The 21,757-nt window shown below is 41.9% G+C and overlaps 7 non-coding genes across 7 annotated transcripts; 5 read left to right on the forward strand and 2 right to left on the reverse strand.

The window, feature by feature from the left end:
- Positions 1 to 5,387: 5,387 nt before the first annotated feature.
- Positions 5,388 to 5,476, forward strand: trnay-gua (transfer RNA tyrosine (anticodon GUA)). The gene is given in 2 exon segments: positions 5,388 to 5,424; positions 5,441 to 5,476. It is a non-coding gene; the product is annotated as a tRNA-Tyr (tRNA).
- Positions 5,477 to 5,711: 235 nt separating this feature from the next.
- On the forward strand, positions 5,712 to 5,784 carry trnak-uuu (transfer RNA lysine (anticodon UUU)). The gene has a single exon. It is a non-coding gene; the product is annotated as a tRNA-Lys (tRNA).
- Positions 5,785 to 9,512: 3,728 nt separating this feature from the next.
- trnak-uuu (transfer RNA lysine (anticodon UUU)) lies at positions 9,513 to 9,585 on the forward strand. The gene has a single exon. It is a non-coding gene; the product is annotated as a tRNA-Lys (tRNA).
- A 3,549-nt stretch (positions 9,586 to 13,134) lies between these two features.
- On the forward strand, positions 13,135 to 13,223 carry trnay-gua (transfer RNA tyrosine (anticodon GUA)). The gene is given in 2 exon segments: positions 13,135 to 13,171; positions 13,188 to 13,223. It is a non-coding gene; the product is annotated as a tRNA-Tyr (tRNA).
- Positions 13,224 to 13,458: 235 nt separating this feature from the next.
- On the forward strand, positions 13,459 to 13,531 carry trnak-uuu (transfer RNA lysine (anticodon UUU)). Its single transcript has one exon. It is a non-coding gene; the product is annotated as a tRNA-Lys (tRNA).
- A 5,390-nt stretch (positions 13,532 to 18,921) lies between these two features.
- trnak-uuu (transfer RNA lysine (anticodon UUU)) lies at positions 18,922 to 18,994 on the reverse strand. Its single transcript has one exon. It is a non-coding gene; the product is annotated as a tRNA-Lys (tRNA).
- Positions 18,995 to 19,229: 235 nt separating this feature from the next.
- Positions 19,230 to 19,318, reverse strand: trnay-gua (transfer RNA tyrosine (anticodon GUA)). The gene is given in 2 exon segments: positions 19,230 to 19,265; positions 19,282 to 19,318. It is a non-coding gene; the product is annotated as a tRNA-Tyr (tRNA).
- Between the last annotated feature and the right edge of the window lie 2,439 nt (positions 19,319 to 21,757).

The following is a 21,757-nucleotide window of genomic DNA, read 5'->3' on the forward strand; positions in this document are numbered from 1 at the left end:
AACAGAATTCAACACTTTTATACAGAAACTCAATCACCATCACCCTCACATTAAAGTAACGAGCACCATTCACAAGACCGAAATTAATTTTCTGGACACTTGCACTTATAAAGGTCCACAATTTTTGAGCACCAACACTTTAGACACAAAAGTTTTTTTTAAAGAAACCGATACACATACACTACTACATAGACACAGTTTCCATCCAAAGCACACCTTTAAAGGTCTTATCAAATCACAGTTATTAAGATTTCACCGCATCTGCACAGAAGACACAGAATTTAAGAAGGCCACCAATACACTATTTACAGCACTCTACAAGAGAGGGTACAGTAGAACCTTCCTCAGGAACATTAAAAAAACATTTTTGCAACCTAAAATTAAAGACAATAAAACTATTATACCTCTAATCACTACTTATTCCCAATATACAGTTCAAATCAACAACTCCATTAAACTAAACTTTCAAAAACAACAATCCAGACACCAGATACTCCCAAATCACAAAATAATATCTGCATATCGGAAAAACAAAAGTCTACATAACCTACTAGTCCATAGTAAATGCCAAAACACCAACCGAAAACCCAAGTCTAAACCAACCTACTTCCGTCAGCTGGCCTATGTCACCAATACAAGCAATAAAACTACATTCAAGTTACAGTCAGGCATCACACATAAAACAAAAAATGCAATATACCTCATTCAATGTAAAACTTGCAATTTAAAATACATCGGAGAGACTAAAAACCAGATTAGTACTAGAATAGGTCAACACATTTATAATATTAACAAACAAAAGGATAGACGCACACATTTAGTGCAACACTTCATAGAACATCACACACAACAAATGACAGTTACAGGTCTAGAAACTAATCATAATTGGAATACAATGCAACGACAAATAAGAGAGAGACACTGGATTCACAAACTAAATACAATTTACCCATTAGGACTCAATGAAAGATTTAAAACAAACACAAAAAAATCCCAGTAGTTGCCCTCAGACCTACCCACATTTAACTTCCTACACCCCAAAAAATTAAACTTCAATTTCAAGCAATTCGTTCAGCTCAATCACAACCCCCAATTTTACAAGTCAAAAAATAAATAATAAGTCGAATCCCAAACTTACTCCTTAACCCTAAATACAAAACTACAACCTACCCTCTACCCCTTAATGTAGTCCCAAAATGTAATCTAAAACTTAAAAACTTAGCCCCAAAACCCAACCCTAACCTAACCTCAGACCCAACCCCAAAAACCCAACAAGGCCATCAAACTTAATCTCCAACCCAAATTTTAGACCCAATCCCTAAACTTTATCACCTAATTCAATCTCACAATTTAATTAGGCCCTCAAACTTAACCCCGAAATTTAACTCCTAAAACTCAACCACAAAAATACAATTAGACTAATTAAACTCAACACCTAACCTTAACTTAAGACTCAAACCCCAAACTTAACCCTTAAACTCAACCCTAAAATACAATTACCCCACAATTTAACTAGGCACTCAAACCTACCCCTAAACCCAATCCCTAAACCTAACCCTTAAACTCAACCCCTAACCCTAACCCCAACCCTAACCCCAACCCTAACCCTAAATTTAACCCCTAAATTTAACCTCAAATATGAATAACCCATAATTTAATTAGGCCTTCAAGCTTAAACCTACCCCTGAACCTAAACCCTAAACCTATCCCTTAAACTTAACCCTTAAACTCAACCCTAAAATAACCCCAACCCTAACCCTATCCCTTAAACTTAACCCTTAAACTCAACCCTAAAATAACCCCAACCCTAACCCTAAAATATAATTAGCCCACAATTTAACTAGGCACTCAAACCAACCTCTAAACCCAATCCCTAAACCTAACCATTATTCAAATGTAACCCTCAATCCTATCCCCAATAATCAATTTCACAACTTATCCTTAAATTTATTCCCCATAACTTATTCCCCCAAAACAAAACCCAGACTCCCTTAAAAACCTAGGTAATAGACTTCCAGATTCCATAATTAAATTTTAATCCCAATTCCAAACATTCCCCTTACTTTTAAGACATATTCTTGTACATACAAACTTCACATCATTCAATTACACCACATCTCATCCCACTGAATTACCTTAACAAAACAGACTATAGAACGAATACTTTCGGATGCATCTTTTAAGGACACAACAATAGCCTCAACACCTGTGAGTGCCAGTGCACTTGAGGATGTCAGAGGAACCAAAGGTTTGATTCACCTGACAACCTCAATAACCTATTTTTTTAAACCTAACCCTAACCCTACCCCTAACCCTAACCCCTAACCCCTAACCCCTAACCCTAACCCCTAACCCCTAACCCCTAACCCTAACCCCTAACCCCTAACCCTAACCCTAACCCCTAACCCTAACCCTAACCCCTAACCCTAACCCGTTTCACCCTGAGGCCAGTTTTCTAAACCTGTGCTGTGTTGAGACCTTGTTGACCGAGTGCCATGATGGTGAAAAGCCTGGACGGCCTTCCTGGTGACAATGAGATACACAGTTGCGTCTAGGCAAGGTGTTCCCTGCTTCCATCGGCAAATATCCAGCCTGGGCAAATATTGTCTTCCGGAGGCAAGTCAAGCCAGGAACTCTGAGAGATGTTTCCATCCCCAATGTGCCACTTGTAAGAACTGTGTAAAAAGCGACAGAGAACGTGATCAGCAAAGAAACACAATTCTCCTGAGAACGACAATCATCGTGCCGATCGTAATCTCAGTGCATACCTGGATGCCCAACAAGCCAAGCCAGTGGTTCCCAAGCGTTGTAATGCCACGGCACACTTTGCTGAGACCAAAAACCTTCGCGGCGCACCAACATGAAAAAAAAAAAAAGGATTTACTAGGTATTGTCTCACCTGAATGGCAACAGGCTGCTAAAACTATTATCACACGCACATTGCATGTTAAAGTATGTCAGTAAGGGAGTAATTAAAAGGGCAAATGTGTGAAGTGCAAGGAGTGTCCTTTAGTGGTTAGGTAAAAAAGTACACAGACAAACTAAATAATCCCTTGATACAAATCATTTATTTAGTGCAGACAGACCAAGACCAGACACAATAAACTATTCGCAGTAAATATACATTCACAGCAAAATAGGTTCAGTTCACAATATCCTATAACAAGCTGTATTTAACGAAGTGGTTAAACGTTACAAAGGGCATTACAATTGTTGAAAAACAATAGCACACGGATCAAACATGCTATCCCCGCCGTTTTATTCGATTTGATTAGACGTTTCGCGACCGAAATGTTTTGTGTGCAGACTGAACGCACACCTGAGCCGAGCACGATCACAATACATATCCACAGTTAATCTAAGCAGTATCATATTGTAACCGTTTCGGTCTGTTATCAACCCATCCGGATCCAAAACCAGGAGTCAGACACCCTTTTCGGTGGACACGCTGTTGACTTCTCACAAGCACCATCTGCCTTCACAAAGGCAGCGCTAGCAGTGGAAAGAACGAAGAACTGCAGGAGAAACGCCGGGGCTATTTAGAGCCCGATTATTCAACACAGAGGGGGGAAACCAAAGCCAAATGAGACTTAGAGGAACAGGAGACATCCAACAACAGTGTAAAGATAAAAAGGAATTCACCATCTGTCCCTTTAATCAATTGCCTTGCAGTTCCACTGTGTAGCGTTATGTTGGGTGTATTTTGATAAGAGCATTTGGGCTCTGAGTTGAAGCACTGATCTAAAGAAGACCTCTCCACCCCCAAAGTTATCAGATTTCCTTTGCTCATCAGCTTGGAACTGGTTTGCATCAAAGTGACAGTTTTGGGGAGGATGGCACCGAGAAGAGGCCAAATAGGTTGAATCCTGCTATGAGATGTCTGGAGAAAGGGGCCTGTAGGTGATAAAAACTCTTTGAAGTGGACGAGAGCCGAAATCCCGACATAGAGCTACGAACCCGGGCCAACCGGCATTTCCAAAAGATGGCATGGATTGACATCAGTCATAAATCAAGCCCCCCTCCATTAGGACACTGGGGGCTGAAACCGAAATCCAATCTCAAGAACTCAAGAACCAATCCCCTATTGATCTGACAGACTATAAGGAACAGTGCACAGTCTCTCTCTCTCTCTCTCTCTCTTTCTCTCTCACCTGAACCAGTAACTCGCTGCCACAGCTCAAGCTGTAGCTCTGTTGCCCGAACCGGAACCAGAAACCAACCAAGTCTTTGCCGGCAACAGAAGAGTTAAACTGGGAGAAGGAGATTGAGCCGTACGAAGAATTCTATTCAAGGACTTTATTAAAGAAAGAACTTTACAGACTGTGCATGTCCGCCTGTGCCCACCTGATCAGTGGAGTTTTACAGCTGGACAATTGAGTAAGTCGAATGTATATGAAAGTGTTCAGTCATTTAAATAGCTATTTGAGTCTTAAGAAACTTGACCCTTGGAACAAACAGGGCCCTGCTTTCCTCAAAGACTTTGTCTTCAAGTAACTACGGTGGAACCCTGCTTACAAAGAAGATTTTGTGCACAACCTTGGAGCCTTCAAACCAGTGGAAAATCTGTTTGGAAAAGACTCTAATTTCGCGAAACCCCAAAATCCAGGTGCATCGACTGAGTGGAAGTTCTTGGACAAAGCCGAACCGCACTGCCTTTGTTCCAAACCACACGGACCATGTGCCGTGTGCTGTGATCTGAGCCCGAAGACAGAGAGGCCTCTCTGCGACGTAGTTCAGATAAGTTTAACAGTTTGGAGTTCATGATTCATGACATTTGAGAAATCAATTAGAAATGTTATTCTGTGATTCATAACCCTAGAATGTGTAATATCATTTAGTTTTCTTAAATATAAATGTGTGTTACATTAAACTGTTTTGTTGATAATTTTAGAAATAAAATCTGTCAACCCCGAGAAATATCTTCTCATTCCTGTTTAACTGTTTAGTCTGAAATTGACACAAGTCAATAGACGTTAGATTATTGGTGGCCCTGCCTATCCTTGATCATTGAATAATAATCAGTTAAGGGAAATTGTGGTAACAAGTAATGATAGGATCTTTCTCGGCACCTAAACGTAAATGAGACTGATATATATATATAACGAGAAGTTACCTGACATAAATACTAACCTGCGTAGTTATTTAATGTCTGACTAACAATACTAAGGAGAGACTCACCTTCGTCTTACTAACCGGTATTGTAGTTAATGTGTTTATAACCTTTTTTGTTTAACGATTTGTGTGTTATCAAATGCGATCCCATGGTCTTTGATTTGGTCACGGAAGTGATTTGTCTTTGATTTGTTGAAAACCACTGAGCCAAGCCACGGTGCTTTTTGGCTTTGCACTGCCACTGAGACTGCCAGGCGAAGACGGTGAGAAGCTTACCTTCGATAGCTCAGTTGGTAGAGCGGAGGACTGTAGGTTTCACGCAGCGGGCATCCTTAGGTCGCTGGTTCAATTCCGGCTCGAAGGAAGGTGTGATTATGGTTTGACATCGGTTTTGGACGAGCTCCCAAATGTCAAGCCATTGGAATTGCATGAGGACAAGGAGAAAACCCCGGAAATTCGGATTTGTTGTGGAGAACTCGCATTGCCCAAACATCTCATATGCATGTGACCCTTGTCACCCTGAGCCCAGTTTTCTAAACCGGCCAGAAAGCGGTCTGGAACAATCATGAAGCCAACACATTGTGAAGCACTTCACTGAAGCCCGGGTAGCTCAGCCGGTAGAGCATCAGACTTTTAATCTGAGGGTCCAGGGTTCGAGTCCCTGTTCGGGCGCCTTGTTGACCAAGGGCCATGATGGTGAAAAGCCTGGATGGCCTTCCAGGTGACAATAAAATATGCAGTTGCGTCTAGGCAAGGTGTCTGGTCCTCTTTGCTTCTTTCGGCAAATATCCAGCCTGGGCAAGTGTTGTCTTCCAGAGGCAAGTCAAGCCAGGAACTCTGAGAGATGTTTTTGCCGTTGACGACGTGTCACTTTAGAACAGCACAACATGCATCTCTACTTGACTTGGCACAATCTGTGAGGGTTGGACCAACACAACGTGTCCACACATTTGCAGGCGTCTTGAAATACTTGGAATGACCTGTGGCCCCATGCCATGCAGAAGTCCACAGCTATGCGTGTCAGCATGCTCTGCTCCTCATCCCCAATGTGCCACTTGTAAGAACTGTGTAAAAAGCGACAGAGACCAAAAACCTTCGCGGCGCACCAACATGAAAAAAAAAAAAAAGGATTTACTAGGTATTGTCTCACCTGAATGGCAACAGGCTGCTAAAACTATTATCACACGCACATTGCATGTTAAAGTATGTCAGTAAGGGAGTAATTAAAAGGGCAAATGTGTGAAGTGCAAGGAGTGGCCTTTAGTGGTTAGGTAAAAAAGTACACAGACAAACTAAATAATCCCTTGATACAAATAATTTATTTAGTGCAGACAGACCAAGACCAGACACAATAAACTATTCGCAGTAAATATAAATTCACAGCAAAATAGGTTCAGTTCACAATATCCTATAACAAGCTGTATTTAACGAAGTGGTTAAACGTTACAAAGGGCATTACAATTGTTGAAAAACAATAGCACACGGATCAAACATGCTATCCCCGCCGTTTTATTCGATTTGATTAGACGTTTCGCGACCGAAATGTTTTGTGTGCAGACTGAACGCACACCTGAGCCGAGCACGATCACAATACATATCCACAGTTAATCTAAGCAGTATCATATTGTAACCGTTTCGGTCTGTTATCAACCCATCCGGATCCAAAACCAGGAGTCAGACACCCTTTTCGGTGGACACGCTGTTGACTTCTCACAAGCACCATCTGCCTTCACAAAGGCAGCGCTAGCAGTGGAAAGAACGAAGAACTGCAGGAGAAACGCCGGGGCTATTTAGAGCCCGATTATTCAACACAGAGGGGGGAAACCAAAGCCAAATGAGACTTAGAGGAACAGGAGACATCCAACAACAGTGTAAAGATAAAAAGGAATTCACCATCTGTCCCTTTAATCAATTGCCTTGCAGTTCCACTGTGTAGCGTTATGTTGGGTGTATTTTGATAAGAGCATTTGGGCTCTGAGCTGAAGCACTGATCTAAAGAAGACCTCTCCACCCCCAAAGTTATCAGATTTCCTTTGCTCATCAGCTTGGAACTGGTTTGCATCAAAGTGACAGTTTTGGGGAGGATGGCACCGAGAAGAGGCCAAATAGGTTGAATCCTGCTATGAGATGTCTGGAGAAAGGGGCCTGTAGGTGATAAAAACTCTTTGAAGTGGACGAGAGCCGAAATCCCGACATAGGGCTACGAACCCGGGCCAACCGGCATTTCCAAAAGATGGCATGGATTGACATCAGTCATAAATCAAGCCCCCCTCCAATAGGACACTGGGGGCTGAAACCGAAATCCAATCTCAAGAACTCAAGAACCAATCACCTATTGATCTGACAGACTATAAGGAACAGTGCACAGTCTATCTCTCTCTCTCTCTCTCTTTCTCTCTCACCTGAACCAGTAACTCGCTGCCACAGCTCAAGCTGTAGCTCTGTTCCCCGAACCGGAACCAGAAACCAACCAAGTCTTTGCCGGCAACAGAAGAGTTAAACTGGGAGAAGGAGATTGAGCCGTACGAAGAATTCTATTAAAGGACTTTATGAAAGAAAGAACTTTACAGACTGTGCATGTCCGCCTGTGCCCACCTGATCAGTGGAGTTTTACAGCTGGACAATTGAGTAAGTCGAATGTATATGAAAGTGTTCAGTCATTTAAATAGCTATTTGAGTCTTAAGAAACTTGACCCTTGGAACAAACAGGGCCCTGCTTTCCTCAAAGACTTTGTCTTCAAGTAACTACGGTGGAACCCTGCTTACAAAGAAGATTTTGTGCACAACCTTGGAGCCTTCAAACCAGTGGAAAATCTGTTTGGAAAAGACTCTAATTTCGCGAAACCCCAACTTCCAGGTGCATCGACTGAGTGGAAGTTCTTGGACAAAGCCGAACCGCACTGCCTTTGTTCCAAACTACACGGACCATGTGCCGTGTGCTGTGATCTGAGCCCGAAGACAGAGAGGCCTCTCTGCGACGAAGTTCAGATAAGTTTAACAGTTTGGAGTTCATGATTCATGACATTTGAGAAATCAATTAGAAATGTTATTCTGTGATTCATAACTCTAGAATGTGTAATATCATTTAGTTTTCTTAAATATAAATGTGTGTTACATTAAACTGTTTTGTTGATAATTTTAGAAATAAAATCTGTCAACCCCGAGAAATATCTTCTCATTCCTGTTTAACTGTTTAGTCTGAAATTGACACAAGTCAATAGACGTTAGATTATTGGTGGCCCTGCCTATCCTTGATCATTGAATAATAATCAGTTAAGGGAAATTGTGGTAACAAGTAATGATAGGATCTTTCTCGGCACCTAAACGTAAATGAGACTGATATATATATATAACGAGAAGTTACCTGACATAAATACTAACCTGCGTAGTTATTTAATGTCTGACTAACAATACTAAGGAGAGACTCACCTTCGTCTTACTAACCGGTATTGTAGTTAATGTGTTTATAACCTTTTTTGTTTAACGATTTGTGTGTTATCATATGCGATCCCATGGTCTTTGATTTGGTCACGGAAGTGATTTGTCTTTGATTTGTTGATCTAGAGTTGAATTTTAATTAGCTTTTCCCTTTTGTATAATTAGTGTAGTGCTACATTTAGTCTTTGTTTTTGAATAAATTTAACAATTTATATCTTTGGAATTGGTGTCTGTGTCCAATTATTACAGAAATTGAGTTCTACAAGATTCCAGGATTCGTGATAAGGTGATACTATAAATTCACTTCTTAAATTGAAATTTATAAGTGTACCTTACGATACAACTGATAGCACTGCAACTCAGTGTAGGTGTGCGTTCAGTCCGGCAAACACAACACTTCAGTTATGAAAAGCTTTCTACAGGTGATGTATAAATGTAATATTTTCACACATTTGAATAAGTTTGATTTGATACAAGATTTATGAAGTTGACCAAACAAAATGACATAATATTTTTCAGGGGATAAAAATCTCACGACACAATTGGGTAGTCCTTACTGCACACGGGTTGAAAACCACTGAGCCAAGCCACGGTGCTTTTTGGCTTTGCACTGCCACTGAGACTGCCAGGCGAAGACGGTGAGTAGCTAACCTTCGATAGCTCGGGGGACTGTAGGTTTCAGGCAGCGGGCATCCTTAGGTCGCTGGTTCAATTCTGGCTCGAAGGAAGGTGTGATTATGGTTTGACATCGGTTTTGGACGAGCTCCCAAAGGTCAAGCCATTGGAATTGCATGAGTACAAGGAGAAAACACAGGAAATTCGGATTTGTTGTGGAGAACTCGCATTGCCCAAACATCTCATATGCATGTGACCTTTGTCACCCTGAGCCCAGTTTTCTAAACTGGCCAGAAAGCGGTCTGGAAAAATCATGAAGCCAACACATTGTGATGCACTTCACTGAAGCCCAGGTAGCTCAGCTGTTAGAGCATCAGACTTTTAATCTGAGGGTCCAGGGTTCAAGTCCCTGTTCGTGTGCCTTGTTGACTGAGGGCCATGATGGTGAAAAGCCTGGATGGCCTTCCAGGTGACAATATGCAGTTGCATCTAGGCAAGGTGTCTAGTCCTCTTTGCTTCTTTCAGCAAATATCCAGCCTGGGCAAGTGTTGTCTTCCAGAGGCAAGTCAAGCCAGGAACTCTGAGAGATGTTTTTGCCGTTGACGACGTGTCACTTTAGAACAGCACAACATGCATCTCTACTTGACTTGGCACAATCTGTGAGCGTTGGGCCAACACAACGTGTCCACACATTTGCAGGCGTCTTGAAATACTTGGAATGACCTGTGGCCCCATGCCATGCAGAAGTCCACAGCTATGCGTGTCAGCATGCTCTGCTCCTCATCCCCAATGTGCCACTTGTAAGAACTGTGTAAAAAGCGACAGAGAACGTGATCAGCAAAGAAACACAATTCTCCTGAGAACGACAATCATCGTGCCGATCGTAATCTCAGTGCATACCTGGATGCCCAACAAGCCAAGCCAGTGGTTCCCAAGCGTTGTAATGCCACGGCACACTTTGCTGAGACCAAAAACCTTCGCGGCGCACCAACATGAAAAAAAAAAAAAGGATTTACTAGGTATTGTCTCACCTGAATGGCAACAGGCTGCTAAAACTATTATCACACGCACATTGCATGTTAAAGTATGTCAGTAAGGGAGTAATTAAAAGGGCAAATGTGTGAAGTGCAAGGAGTGGCCTTTAGTGGTTAGGTAAAAAAGTACACAGACAAACTAAATAATCCCTTGATACAAATAATTTATTTAGTGCAGACAGACCAAGACCAGACACAATAAACTATTCGCAGTAAATATAAATTCACAGCAAAATAGGTTCAGTTCACAATATCCTATAACAAGCTGTACTTAACGAAGTGGTTAAACGTTACAAAGGGCATTACAATTGTTGAAAAACAATAGCACACGGATCAAACATGCTATCCCCGCCGTTTTATTCGATTTGATTAGACGTTTCGCGACCGAAATGTTTTGTGTGCAGACTGAACGCACACCTGAGCCGAGCACGATCACAATACATATCCACAGTTAATCTAAGCAGTATCATATTGTAACCGTTTCGGTCTGTTATCAACCCATCCGGATCCAAAACCAGGAGTCAGACACCCTTTTCGGTGGACACGCTGTTGACTTCTCACAAGCACCATCTGCCTTCACAAAGGCAGCGCTAGCAGTGGAAAGAACGAAGAACTGCAGGAGAAACGCCGGGGCTATTTAGAGCCCGATTATTCAACACAGAGGGGGGAAACCAAAGCCAAATGAGACTTAGAGGAACAGGAGACATCCAACAACAGTGTAAAGATAAAAAGGAATTCACCATCTGTCCCTTTAATCAATTGCCTTGCAGTTCCACTGTGTAGCGTTATGTTGGGTGTATTTTGATAAGAGCATTTGGGCTCTGAGCTGAAGCACTGATCTAAAGAAGACCTCTCCACCCCCAAAGTTATCAGATTTCCTTTGCTCGTCAGCTTGGAACTGGTTTGCATCAAAGTGACAGTTTTGGGGAGGATGGCACTGAGAAGAGGCCAAATAGGTTGAATCCTGCAATGAGATGTCTGGAGAAAGGGGCCTGTAGGTGATAAAATCTCTTTGAAGTGGACGAGAGCCGAAATCCCGACATAGAGCTACGAACCCGGGCCAACCGGCATTTCCAAAAGATGGCATGGATTGACATCAGTCATAAATCAAGCCCCCCTCCATTAGGACACTGGGGGCTGAAACCGAAATCCAATCTCAAGAACTGAAGAACCAATCACCTATTGATCTGACAGACTATAAGGAACAGTGCACAGTCTCTCTCTCTCTCTCTCTCTCTTTCTCTCTCACCTGAACCAGTAACTCGCTGCCACAGCTCAAGCTGTAGCTCTGTTGCCCGAACCGGAACCAGAAACCAACCAAGTCTTTGCCGGCAACAGAAGAGTTAAAGTGGGAGAAGGAGATTGAGCCGTACGAAGAATTCTATTAAAGGACTTTATTAAAGAAAGAACTTTACAGACTGTGCATGTCCGCCTGTGCCCACCTGATCAGTGGAGTTTTACAGCTGGACAATTGAGTAAGTCGAATGTATATGAAAGTGTTCAGTCATTTAAATAGCTATTTGAGTCTTAAGAAACTTGACCCTTGGAACAAACAGGGCCCTGCTTTCCTCAAAGACTTTGTCTTCAAGTAACTACGGTGGAACCCTGCTTACAAAGAAGATTTTGTGCACAACCTTGGAGCCTTCAAACCAGTGGAAAATCTGTTTGGAAAAGACTCTAATTTCGCGAAACCCCAAAATCCAGGTGCATCGACTGAGTGGAAGTTCTTGGACAAAGCCGAACCGCACTGCCTTTGTTCCAAACCACACGGACCATGTGCCGTGTGCTGTGATCTGAGCCCGAAGACAGAGAGGCCTCTCTGCGACGAAGTTCAGATAAGTTCAACAGTTTGGAGTTCATGATTCATGACATTTGAGAAATCAATTAGAAATGTTATTCTGTGATTCATAACTCTAGAATGTGTAATATCATTTAGTTTTCTTAAATATAAATGTGTGTTACATTAAACTGTTTTGTTGATAATTTTAGAAATAAAATCTGTCAACCCCGAGAAATATCTTCTCATTCCTGTTTAACTGTTTAGTCTGAAATTGACACAAGTCAATAGACGTTAGATTATTGGTGGCCCTGCCTATCCTTGATCATTGAATAATAATCAGTTAAGGGAAATTGTGGTAACAAGTAATGATAGGATCTTTCTCGGCACCTAAACGTAAATGAGACTGATATATATATATAACGAGAAGTTACCTGACATAAATACTAACCTGCGTAGTTATTTAATGTCTGACTAACAATACTAACGAGAGACTCACCTTCGTCTTACTAACCGGTATTGTAGTTAATGTGTTTATAACCTTTTTTGTTTAACGATTTGTGTGTTATCATATGCGATCCCATGGTCTTTGATTTGGTCACGGAAGTGATTTGTCTTTGATTTGTTGATCTAGAGTTGAATTTTAATTAGCTTTTCCCTTTTGTATAATTAGTGTAGTGCTACATTTAGTCTTTGTTTTTGAATAAATTTAACAATTTATATCTTTGGAATTGGTGTCTGTGTCCAATTATTACAGAAATTGAGTTCTACAAGATTCCAGGATTCGTGATAAGGTGATACTATAAATTCACTTCTTAAATTGAAATTTATAAGTGTACCTTACGATACAACTGATAGCACTGCAACTCAGTGTAGGTGTGCGTTCAGTCCGGCAAACACAACATTTCAGTTATGAAACGCTTTCTACAGGTGATGTATAAATGTAATATTTTCACACATTTGAATAAGTTTGATTTGATACAAGATTTATGAAGTTGACCAAACAAAATGACATAATATTTTTCAGGGGATAAAAATCTCACGACACAATTGGGTAGTCCTCACGGCACACGGGTTGAAAACCACTGAGCCAATCCACGGTGCTTCTTGGCTTTGCACTGCCACTGAGACTGCCAGGCGAAGACGGTGATAAGCTTACCTTCGATAGCTCAGTTGGTAGAGCGGAGGACTGTAGGTTTCTGGCAGCGGGCATCCTTAGGTCGCTGGTTCAATTCCGGCTCGAAGGAAGGCGTGATTATGGTTTGACATCGGTTTTGGACGAGCTCCCAAATGTCAAGCCATTGGAATTGCATGAGGACAAGGAGAAAACCCCGGAAATTCGGATTTGTTGTGGAGAACTCGCATTGCCCAAACATCTCATATGCATGTGACCCTTGTCACCCTCAGCCCAGTTTTCTAAACCGGCCAGAAAGCGGTCTGGAACAATCATGAAGCCAACACATTGTGAAGCACTTCACTGAAGCCCGGGTAGCTCAGCCGGTAGCGCATCAGACTTTTAATCTGAGGGTCCAGGGTTTGAGTCCCTGTTCGGGCGCCTTGTTGACCAAGGGCCATGATGGTGAAAAGCCTGGATGGCCTTCCAGGTGACAATAAAATATGCAGTTGCGTCTAGGCAAGTTGTCTAGTCCTCTTTGCTTCTTTTGGCAAATATCCAGCCTGGGCAAGTGTTGTCTTCCAGAGGCAAGTCAAGCCAGGAACTCTGAGAGATGTTTTTGCCGTTGACGACGTGTCACTTTAGAACAGCACAACATGCATCTCTACTTGACTTGGCACAATCTGTGAGGGTTGGGCCAACACAACGTGTCCACACATTTGCAGGCGTCTTGAAATACTTGGAATGACCTGTGGCCCCATGCCATGCAGAAGTCCACAGCTATGCGTGTCAGCATGCTCTGCTCCTCATCCCCAATGTGCCACTTGTAAGAACTGTGTAAAAAGCGACAGAGACCAAAAACCTTCGCGGCGCACCAACATGAAAAAAAAAAAAAAGGATTTACTAGGTATTGTCTCACCTGAATGGCAACAGGCTGCTAAAACTATTATCACACGCACATTGCATGTTAAAGTATGTCAGTAAGGGATTAATTAAAAGGGCAAATGTGTGAAGTGCAAGGAGTGGCCTTTAGTGGTTAGGTAAAAAAGTACACAGACAAACTAAATAATCCCTTGATATAAATCATTTATTTAGTGCAGACAGACCAAGACCAGACACAATAAACTATTCGCAGTAAATATAAATTCACAGCAAAATAGGTTCAGTTCACAATATCCTATAACGAGCTGTATTTAACGAAGTGGTTAAACGTTACAAAGGGCATTACAATTGTTGAAAAACAATAGCACACGGATAAAATATGCTATCCCCGCCGTTTTATTCGATTTGATTAGACGTTTCGCGACCGAAATGTTTTGTGTGCAGACTGAACGCACACCTGAGCCGAGCACGATCACAATACATATCCACAGTTAATCTAAGCAGTATCATATTGTAACCGTTTCGATCTGTTATCAACCCATCCGGATCCAAAACCAGGAGTCAGACACCCTTTTCGGTGGACACGCTGTTGACTTCTCACAAGCACCATCTGCCTTCACAAAGGCAGCGCTAGCAGTGGAAAGAACGAAGAACTGCAGGAGAAACGCCGGGGCTATTTAGAGCCCGATTATTCAACACAGAGGGGGGAAACCAAAGCCAAATGAGACTTAGAGGAACAGGAGACATCCAACAACAGTGTAAAGATAAAAAGGAATTCACCATCTGTCCCTTTAATCAATTGCCTTGCAGTTCCACTGTGTAGCGTTATGTTGGGTGTATTTTGATAAGAGCATTTGGGCTCTGAGCTGAAGCACTGATCTAAAGAAGACCTCTCCACCCCCAAAGTTATCAGATTTCCTTTGCTCATCAGCTTGGAACTGGTTTGCATCAAAGTGACAGTTTTGGGGAGGATGGCACCGAGAAGAGGCCAAATAGGTTGAATCCTGCAATGAGATGTCTGGAGAAAGGGGCCTGTAGGTGATAAAATCTCTTTGAAGTGGACGAGAGCCGAAATCCCGACATAGAGCTACGAACCCGGGCCAACCGGCATTTCCAAAATAAAACGGCGGGGATAGCATATTTTATCCGTGTGCTATTGTTTTTCAACAATTGTAATGCCATTTGTAACGTTTAACCACTTCGTTAAATACAGCTCGTTATAGGATATTGTGAACTGAACCTATTTTGCTGTGAATTTATATTTACTGCGAATAGTTTATTGTGTCTGGTCTTGGTCTGTCTGCACTAAATAAATGATTTATATCAAGGGATTATTTAGTTTGTCTGTGTACTTTTTTACCTAACCACTGAAGGCCACTCCTTGCACTTCACACATTTGCCCTTTTAATTACTCCCTTACTGACATACTTTAACATGCAATGTGCGTGTGATAATAGTTTTAGCAGCCTGTTGCCATTCAGGTGAGACAATACCTAGTAAATTCTTTTTTTTTTTTTCATGTTGGTGCGCCGCAAAGGTTTTTGGTCTCAGCAAAGTGTGCCGTGGCATTACAACGCTTGGGAACCACTGGCTTGGCTTGTTGGGCATCCAGGTATGCACTGAGATTACGATCGGCACGATGATTGTCATTCTCAGGAGAATTGTGTTTCTTTGCTGATCACGTTCTCTGTCGCTTTTTACACAGTTCTTACAAGTGGCACATTGGGGATGAGGAGCAGAGCATGCTGACACGCATAGCTGTGGACTTCTGCATGGCATGGGGCCACAGGTCAGTTCTTGAGACTGAACGCACACCTACACTGAGTTGCAGTGCTATCAGTTGTATCGTAAGGTACACTTATAAATTTCAATTTAAGAAGTGAATTTATAGTATCACCTTATCACGAATCCTGGAATCTTGTAGAACTCAATTTCTGTAATAATTGGACACAGACACCAATTCCAAAGATATAAATTGTTAAATTTATTCAAAAACAAAGACTAAATGTAGCACTACACTAATTATACAAAAGGGAAAAGCTAATTAAAATTCAACTCTAGATCAACAAATCAAAGACAAATCACTTCCGTGACCAAATCAAAGACCATGGGATCGCATATGATAACACACAAATCGTTAAACAAAAAAGGTTATAAACACATTAACTACAATACCGGTTAGTAAGACGAAGGTGAGTCTCTCGTTAGTATTGTTAGTCAGACATTAAATAACTACGCAGGTTTGTATTTATGTCAGGTAACTTCTCGTTATATATATATATCAGTCTCATTTACGTTTAGGTGCCGAGAAAGATCCTATCATTACTTGTTACCACAATTTCCCTTAACTGATTATTATTCAATGATCAAGGATAGGCAGGGCCACCAATAATCTAACGTCTATTGACTTGTGTCAATTTCAGACTAAACAGTTAAACAGGAATGAGAAGATATTTCTCGGGGTTGACAGATTTTATTTCTAAAATTATCAACAAAACAGTTTAATGTAACACACATTTATATTTAAGAAAACTAAATGATATTACACATTCTAGAGTTATGAATCACAGAATAACATTTCTAATTGATTTCTCAAATGTCATGAATCATGAACTCCAAACTGTTGAACTTATCTGAACTTCGTCGCAGAGAGGCCTCTCTGTCTTCGGGCTCAGATCACAGCACACGGCACATGGTCCGTGTGGTTTGGAACAAAGGCAGTGCGGTTCGGCTTTGTCCAAGAACTTCCACTCAGTCGATGCACCTGGATTTTGGGGTTTCGCGAAATTAGAGTCTTTTCCAAACAGATTTTCCACTGGTTTGAAGGCTCCAAGGTTGTGCACAAAATCTTCTTTGTAAGCAGGGTTCCACCGTAGTTACTTGAAGACAAAGTCTTTGAGGAAAGCAGGGCCCTGTTTGTTCCAAGAGTCAAGATTCTTAAGACTCAAATAGCTATTTAAATGACTGAACACTTTCATATACATTCGACTTACTCAATTGTCCAGCTGTAAAACTCCACTGATCAGGTGGGCACAGGCGGACATGCACAGTCTGTAAAGTTCATTCTTTAATAAAGTCCTTTAATAGAATTCTTCGTACGGCTCAATCTCCTTCTCCCAGTTTAACTCTTCTGTTGCCGGCAAAGACTTGGTTGGTTTCTGGTTCCGGTTCGGGCAACAGAGCTACAGCTTGAGCTGTGGCAGCGAGTTACTGGTTCAGGTGAGAGAGAAAGAGAGAGAGAGAGAGAGAGAGACTGTGCACTGTTCCATATAGTCTGTCAGATCAATAGGTGATTGGTTCTTCAGTTCTTGAGATTGGATTTCGGTTTCAGCCCCCAGTGTCCTAATGGAGGGGGGCTTGATTTATGACTGATGTCAATCCATGCCATCTTTTGGAAATGCCGGTTGGCCCGGGTTCGTAGCTCTATGTCGGGATTTCGGCTCTCGTCCACTTCAAAGAGATTTTATCACCTACAGGCCCCTTTCTCCAGACATCTCATTGCAGGATTCAACCTATTTGGCCTCTTCTCAGTGCCATCCTCCCCAAAACTGTCACTTTGATGCAAACCAGTTCCAAGCTGACGAGCAAAGGAAATCTGATAACTTTGGGGGTGGAGAGGTCTTCTTTAGATCAGTGCTTCAGCTCAGAGCCCAAATGCTCTTATCAAAATACACCCAACATAACGCTACACAGTGGATCTGCAAGGCAATTGATTAAAGGGACAGATGGTGAATTCCTTTTTATCTTTACACTGTTGTTGGATGTCTCCTGTTCCTCTAAGTCTCATTTGGCTTTGGTTTCCCCCCTCTGTGTTGAATAATCGGGCTCTAAATAGCCCCGGCGTTTCTCCTGCAGTTCTTCGTTCTTTCCACTGCTAGCGCTGCCTTTGTGAAGGCAGATGGTGCTTGTGAGAAGTCAACAGCGTGTCCACCGAAAAGGGTGTCTGACTCCTGGTTTTGGATCCGGATGGGTTGATAACAGACCGAAACGGTTACAATATGATACTGCTTAGATTAACTGTGGATATGTATTGTGATCGTGCTCGGCTCAGGTGTGCGTTCAGTCTGCACACAAAACATTTCGGTCGCGAAACGTCTAATCAAATCGAATAAAACGGCGGGGATAGCATGTTTGATCCGTGTGCTATTGTTTTTCAACAATTGTAATGCCCTTTGTAACGTTTAACCACTTCGTTAAATACAGCTTGTTATAGGATATTGTGAACTGAACCTATTTTGCTGTGAATTTATATTTACTGCGAATAGTTTATTGTGTCTGGTCTTGGTCTGTCTGCACTAAATAAATCATTTGTATCAAGGGATTATTTAGTTTGTCTGTGTACTTTTTTACCTAACCACTAAAGGCCACTCCTTGCACTTCACACATTTGCCCTTTTAATTACTCCCTTACTGACATACTTTAACATGCAATGTGCGTGTGATAATAGTTTTAGCAGCCTGTTGCCATTCAGGTGAGACAATACCTAGTAAATCCTTTTTTTTTTTTTTCATGTTGGTGCGCCGCGAAGGTTTTTGGTCTCTGTCGCTTTTTACACAGTTCTTACAAGTGGCACATTGGGGATGAGGAGCAGAGCATGCTGACACGCATAGCTGTGGACTTCTGCATGGCATGGGGCCACAGGTCATTCCAAGTATTTCAAGACGCCTGCAAATGTGTGGACACGTTGTGTTGGCCCAACCCTCACAGATTGTGCCAAGTCAAGTAGAGATGCATGTTGTGCTGTTCTAAAGTGACACGTCGTCAACGGCAAAAACATCTCTCAGAGTTCCTGGCTTGACTTGCCTCTGGAAGACAACACTTGCCCAGGCTGGATATTTGCCAAAAGAAGCAAAAAGGACTAGACAACTTGCCTAGACGCAACTGCATATTTTATTGTCACCTGGAAGGCCATCCAGGCTTTTCACCATCATGGCCCTTGGTCAACAAGGCGCCCGAACAGGGACTCAAACCCTGGACCCTCAGATTAAAAGTCTGATGCTCTAACGGCTGAGCTACCCGGGCTTCAGTGAAGTGCTTCACAATGTGTTGGCTTCATGATTGTTCCAGACCGCTTTCTGGCCGGTTTAGAAAACTGGGCTCAGGGTGACAAGGGTCACATGCATATGAGATGTTTGGGCAATGCGAGTTCTCCACAACAAATCCGAATTTCCGGGGTTTTCTCCTTGTCCTCATGCAAATCCAATGGCTTGACATTTGGGAGCTCGTCCAAAACCGTTGTCAAACCATAATCACGCCTTCCTTCGAGCCGGAATTGAACCAGCGACCTAAGGATGCCCGCTGCCTGAAACCTACAGTCCTCTGCTCTACCAACTGAGCTATCGAAGGTAAGCTTCTCTCTGTCTTCGCCTGGCAGTCTCAGTGGCAGTGCAAAGCCAAGAAGCACCGTGGCTTGGCTCAGTGGTTTTCAACCCGTGTGCCGTGAGGACTACCCAATTGTGTCGTGAGATTTTTATTCCCTGAAAAATATTATGTCATTTTGTTTGGTCAACTTCATAAATCTTGTATCAAATCAAACTTATTCAAATGTGTGAAAATATTACATTTATACATCACCTGTAGAAAGCGTTTCATAACTGAAATGTTGTGTTTGCCGGACTGAACGCACACCTACACTGAGTTGCAGTGCTATCAGTTGTATCGTAAGGTACACTTATAAATTTCAATTTAAGAAGTGAATTTATAGTATCACCTTATCACGAATCCTGGAATCTTGTAGAACTCAATTTCTGTAATAATTAGACACAGACACCAATTCCAAAGATATAAATTGTTAAATTTATTCAAAAACATAAACTAAATGTAGCACTACACTAATTATACAAAAGGGAAAAGCTAATTAAAATTCAACTCTAGATCAACAAATCAAAGACAAATCACTTCCGTGACCAAATCAAAGACCATGGGATCGCATATGATAACACACAAATCGTTAAACAAAAAAGGTTATAAACACATTAACTACAATACCGGTTAGTAAGACGAAGGTGAGTCTCTCCTTAGTATTGTTAGTCAGACATTAAATAACTACGCAGGTTAGTATTTATGTCAGGTAACTTCTCGTTATATATATATATCAGTCTCATTTACGTTTAGGTGCCGAGAAAGATCCTATCATTACTTGTTACCACAATTTCCCTTAACTGATTATTATTCAATGATCAAGGATAGGCAGGGCCACCAATAATCTAACGTCTATTGACTTGTGTCAATTTCAGACTAAACAGTTAAACAGGAATGAGAAGATATTTCTCGGGGTTGACAGATTTTATTTCTAAAATTATCAACAAAACAGTTTAATGTAACACACATTTATATTTAAGAAAACTAAATGATATTACACATTCTAGAGTTATGAATCACAGAATAACATTTCTAATTGATTTCTCAAATGTCATGAATCATGAACTCCAAACTGTTAAACTTATCTGAACTTCGTCGCAGAGAGGCCTCTCTGTCTTCGGGCTCAGATCACAGCACACGGCACATGGTCCGTGTGGTTTGGAACAAAGGCAGTGCGGTTCGGCTTTTTCCAAGAACTTCCACTCAGTCGATGCACCTGGATTTTGGGGTTTCGCGAAATTAGAGTCTTTTCCAAACAGATTTTCCACTGGTTTGAAGGCTCCAAGGTTGTGCACAAAATCTTCTTTGTAAGCAGGGTTCCACCGTAGTTACTTGAAGACAAAGTCTTTGAGGAAAGCAGGGCCCTGTTTGTTCCAAGGGTCAAGTTTCTTAAGACTCAAATAGCTATTTAAATGACTGAACACTTTCATATACATTCGACTTACTCAATTGTCCAGCTGTAAAACTCCACTGATCAGGTGGGCACAGGCGGACATGCACAGTCTGTAAAGTTCTTCCTTTAATAAAGTCCTTTAATAGAATTCTTCGTACGGCTCAATCTCCTTCTCCCAGTTTAACTCTTCTGTTGCCAGCAAAGACTTGGTTGGTTTCTGGTTCCGGTTCGGGCAACAGAGCTACAGCTTGAGCTGTGGCAGCGAGTTACTGGTTCAGGTGAGAGAGAAAGAGAGAGAGAGAGAGAGAGAGACTGTGCACTGTTCCTTATAGTCTGTCAGATCAATAGGTGATTGGTTCTTCAGTTCTTGAGATTGGATTTCGGTTTCAGCCCCCAGTGTCCTAATGGAGGGGGGCTTGATTTATGACTGATGTCAATCCATGCCATCTTTTGGAAATGCCGGTTGGCTCGGGTTCGTAGCTCTATGTCGGGATTTCGGCTCTCGTCCACTTCAAAGAGATTTTATCACCTACAGGCCCCTTTCTCCAGACATCTCATTGCAGGATTCAACCTATTTGGCCTCTTCTCGGTGCCATCCTCCCCAAAACTGTCACTTTGATGCAAACCAGTTCCAAGCTGATGAGCAAAGGAAATCTGATAACTTTGGGGGTGGAGAGGTCTTCTTTAGATCAGTGCTTCAGCTCAGAGCCCAAATGCTCTTATCAAAATACACCCAACATAACGCTACACAGTGGAACTGCAAGGCAATTGATTAAAGGGACAGATGGTGAATTCCTTTTTATCTTTACACTGTTGTTGGATGTCTCCTGTTCCTCTAAGTCTCATTTGGCTTTGGTTTCCCCCCTCTGTGTTGAATAATCGGGCTCTAAATAGCCCCGGCGTTTCTCCTGCAGTTCTTCGTTCTTTCCACTGCTAGCGCTGCCTTTGTGAAGGCAGATGGTGCTTGTGAGAAGTCAACAGCGTGTCCACCGAAAAGGGTGTCTGACTCCTGGTTTTGGATCCGGATGGGT

This window comes from Amia ocellicauda, unplaced genomic scaffold (genome assembly GCF_036373705.1).
Source record: "Amia ocellicauda isolate fAmiCal2 unplaced genomic scaffold, fAmiCal2.hap1 HAP1_SCAFFOLD_26, whole genome shotgun sequence".
Taxonomy (NCBI): Eukaryota; Metazoa; Chordata; class Actinopteri; order Amiiformes; family Amiidae; genus Amia; species Amia ocellicauda.